The 4514-nt window shown below is 34.7% G+C and overlaps 1 long non-coding RNA gene across 1 annotated transcript; it reads left to right on the top strand.

Moving 5' to 3' along the window:
- The first annotated feature begins 932 nt into the window (after nt 1-932).
- LOC133297428 (uncharacterized) lies at nt 933-3685 on the top strand. Its single transcript, XR_009749635.1, has 3 exons — nt 933-1230; nt 2634-2728; nt 3311-3685. It is a non-coding gene; the product is annotated as an uncharacterized LOC133297428 (long non-coding RNA).
- Nucleotides 3686-4514: the final 829 nt, after the last annotated feature.

Below are 4514 nucleotides of genomic sequence, written 5' to 3' on the forward strand. Positions count from 1 at the left end.
CCAAACGGAAGGTATAGACTCCTCCTAAGCATACTCCACCATTGGAGCATTTAAAAGCTCCAAGAACACCAAATCTACCTTCAAAACCGCGGCTGTAATAGGGCAAGATCTCCTCACACACGCGATTTCAAGGTTCAAGAGTGGTACCAATGTGTTTAGGAGGTGTTTTCCAACAAGTTTCAAGACAAAAATCGTTGGATTCGGTGTAGAAATGACCAAGTTATGGAAGGAAGAAAGCTTGACCAATCCTTGGCCATGGTGGCTGCTGCGCGCGGGAGAGAAGAGAGGGAGGAGAGAGAAAATGTCATGAAAATGTGACTTTTAAGTCACTTAAACCACATGTGGGTCCCATACGCGATTTAACTCTAAATAAATCACTAATTTCAACCATAAATTCATGACCTACGTATTTTTCTTGTTCATGTCATATTTTTGTTTCCCAAAAATACTGATAAAATTTTCACGCTTATCGGTACAATTATACCGCAGTATTTTTACACTGAAAAATCACTATTCATCAATTTTTCCCAAAATGACTCAATTCCATCAAATTTCATCAAAATTATATTTCCTAACTCAACAAACCATTTATAACTCATATTTGAAACCTAGAGCTCAAAATTCAACTGGCACGTTTTACGGTGCAATTGTAACGCGGTATTTTTACCCGCGAAAAATACTATTCACTGATTTTTCTGAAACTTGCCTGTCCACTCAATTTTTCGTTCTGAATCCATTTCCAGGGTTATTTTTATCATCGGAGACCTTCTACTCAATTTTTATCTGCCTAGGGTTGCGTGTTGGCTAATTACCGTTTTGCCCTTTCTTTGTATTTTGGCCTAATCTTTAGGATTTTCACTAATCCATCACTTGACTGCTCACTTAATATTTTAATTACTTGATTTAAAATTGTGAGGTGTTATACTTGGAGTTTAGCTTCCCACGCTCATTTTGTTCTTTCCTCTCTATGTGCAGCGAAATATTAGGAGAAGAAAGGGCAAGTTTTAGTCACTTGAAATACTTAGAATGAGGACAAATGATCTGCATGAAAGATGTAGAGTTATGTCTTGAGAGTAAATTCCAAGTGGAAGTTCCTTGAAAGAAGCCTTAGTTTGTGAGAAAACCTTTCCCCATTGCTGCGACCTAATGTTGTTAAAAAGAGAGTACAAGGACTGTTCGTGTTATCTAATGGTTGGACTATGACTCTAGCTCCTTGGAAGGTGTTTTAAGGTATGTAATCTCTTTTTTAAGGGCTGCACATAAGCGGAAATCAGTTCATGTATGAGTCTTATGATTTTTATGTAGGTTAAATGATGTATATGTTGGGATTTATGTTGTTCATGAATTATTGTCGTTGGACAACAAATTCTTCTAGTTAATTGATTGAAAAATCTGCACTTGGGGTAGTTTGAGGAACCAACAAGGGACAGCCCATATGTATTTTTAAGGTGCACTCTAAGTGTTTGACATAATTCCTAAGTGAGTCAATGAATTTTAATTATGTAATGATTATGGACTAATGAAGAATTATGGTTAAGAAATAGTGAAATACTACCATATGTGATGTTAAAATCAAAAAAATTGAAAGAGCTTTGGAGCCCTGTGTAGTTCGACCTATATGTGTAAAAGATGCACAACATGTGTTGAATTTATGTCTAAGTGAAAAACATGAAGTTGAGATTGTTTTATGATGAAATAAGTGTTTGGAAATGTTATCAAGTTATGAAGAGATGATGAATTAAGTAAAGGCAATTCAGCCCTATGATCCGTTAGGTACATGGAAGTGGTTTAGTAAGGTTACAAAGATATTTTAACAAGCTACGTAAGTATTGGAAACAATTATATGATAAGAAGTTGTAAGAAATGCACGTTTCCTATTTTAAATAACTCTTGGCCTTGTAGTCAATTGAAGTAGTTAAATATTGTTTTAGGGAATTGTTTTAAGATTTAAATTATGTTAGATTATATATATATATATAAAAAGAAAAGAAAAGAAGAGGAATCAATTAAGAAACATTGGAAAGTGTTAAATTCATAGAACCTATATATATAGTTTTCGGCCTACATCATTAAATTGATATAGATTAATACAAAATTTATTGAAAATTGGAGAACAAATATATACATGATCATTGAAAGATGTTTTACGATCATGTGAGGTTTAAAATATGTGGTGTTGATAAGGTCGAGTTAATAGAAATTCTATGTCAGGAATAGTTGCATGTGAATTAAGCTAATTGGTTAAACATGACAGCAAAAGAATTGTGTATTATGTTTATATATAGGCTTCGACCATAAAGAAATAATGGGCATAGATTATGTGGTTTCAATTAAAGTGAATGTTTAATAGCATTTGCCTAGAATAATCAAGTATGATTCAAGTGGGTTATGATATGTGAAGCTATGTTAAAGTGTATGAAATTCCACTATAAAAGGGTAAGTTAATTAACTAGTTGAGGGTTTAATTTATGAAGTATAAATTAAGTGGTAGATATGTGGTATGGCATGAGCTGTCAAGGGAAATAAAATTGTCAAGTTGGTTATGAAATTAACATATGAAATATAATTATTTGGATTTCAAGTAATGTATGTTTCATTGGAACTTAATGGTACTTTTATATATACGGTAACAGAGTGTAATCAAACGAAGTAGGTGGACGGACAACTTGGAGACAACCAAGTGTACGGCGTATTAAATAACAAGTTAGCAGCAGGAAAGAGGTTACAGGTAAGCTTTCGGTTTATGAGTTTTCTCAGCCTTTTTGTTCCGCCATGATCAGTGGCGATTATGGTTTCCGTATGGATATAATTGTTGTTAATATTGATACTTTGCGTAGTTGCATTCATATAGTGCATGCATATGATATTATTTATGTTATGATAAGTTAATATGATATGATCTCCAATGAAATAAAGCCTTAGAAGTGTAAGTTGTGGTTTCTGAAAAGAGGAAACATTTATGGATATGATCACGGTGTACATAAGGTATAGCCGAGGAAACTTTAGTTCTCTAATCATTATGAGTATGCTATTGAATATGATACGACATTACGAATATAAGATGGAAGCCTTATTGATACATAAGACATGAACATACTTAAGATTAATAAGAAAGTACGTTATAAGAATAAATGAGAATTATTAGAAAAGATATATGATACAGAAATTCTAATATGGATTATATGGTGTTATCTATGTCTTGGTACTTGATATTTTATTGCAGGAAGTGGACTCTTGGGTGGAGACTGCTCCATAAACCCCAAGTTTATTGAGATTCATTCTCACCCCGCGTTATGGGGATATATTTCAGGTATCGCAGCAGTTGACGATCGTTCTCGGGGCAAGAGGCCCGTGGTTGATGAGTAGATCTGAGCATAGATGTTGCCTGCTTATTTTGGGAGTCTGTTGTATATATTTGTCACACTGTGATGTAGTATGTTTATGTAGGTTGATGTAGGATGTTGTAGTTATGACACATAGCCACCTTTTAATGTGATATATATAGAGTTATGGATCATGCATGTATATTACTGTATATGATATGGAATTGTTGTATATTGTGGGTTGTAAGAGCCCCAAGGAATTGTTGGTCCTTGTGTGTGCCACCCACTAATTATTAGGTACCATTTGAGGTCATAGACCACTTGTACAAATTTGGGAAATGTTGGAAAAACAAAGGAAACTCTGGCGAATTTTCTGGAAATTGACAGTTTTTAGGCGAACTTTGGGAGAACATAGCTCCCTCCACAGAGGTCCGTTAGGGACGTACCATACGCCATTTTGAAGCTTGTAGTTCCCTATACACTGTGGTAAAATATGAGATTGTTCTGAGCTGGGCGCTGGCCTTGGGAGGGCTGTGAACACAGCTGCCCTGTTTGCCCTGCACTTGGGGGCTGTACTGGACCAGTTTTGGGAAATTAATTCTCGCTTCGTTTCTCAGTCAAATTAAGCGTGTGATATATCAAAATGAAGTTTGAGATGTCTAGTTTGTAGGATAAAAATTTGAGAGCAAATGGTTGAATGGATAGAGTGCAGTAATTCGAGTAATGTGAGTGGTTTGAAGCTGTTTTTGGGGTTGTTTGGCTAATTGCTTATCCAACTTCAAACGGCGATAACCGGAGCTAATGAGCTCCGAATTGAGCATATGATAGCTTGTTGAAAAGGGAAATAAGTAAGACAAAGATATAATTTGAGAAGAGAGTTTGGTTGCGATCGGTCTGGTCGCAGAAAAATTTAGAGTGAAACATATCCGAATTGATAAAAACGTAAAGTTTGGAAACTGACTACGTGAGTTTATGGGAACTCCTTAGTAACTTATAATACGTAATGTGAGTTATAAAAATAGTTTAAATAAGTCTTCCGCAAGAGTTTACGGTTACGGTCACAGCTTTTAATTATTACGCCTTTTATGTTTTAAATGCTCGCGTAATAATAGGAAAAAGTTTATTCGCATTTTTATAAATGAACTGCTGTGATTGTAACTGCACTTAATATCATAATTAATGTTAACAATA

The sequence above is a fragment of the Gastrolobium bilobum genome, unplaced genomic scaffold (genome assembly GCF_033153095.1).
Source record: "Gastrolobium bilobum isolate Gb01-03AN ecotype WA unplaced genomic scaffold, APGP_CSIRO_Gbil_v1 utg320680, whole genome shotgun sequence".
NCBI classification, from domain to species: Eukaryota; Viridiplantae; Streptophyta; class Magnoliopsida; order Fabales; family Fabaceae; genus Gastrolobium; species Gastrolobium bilobum.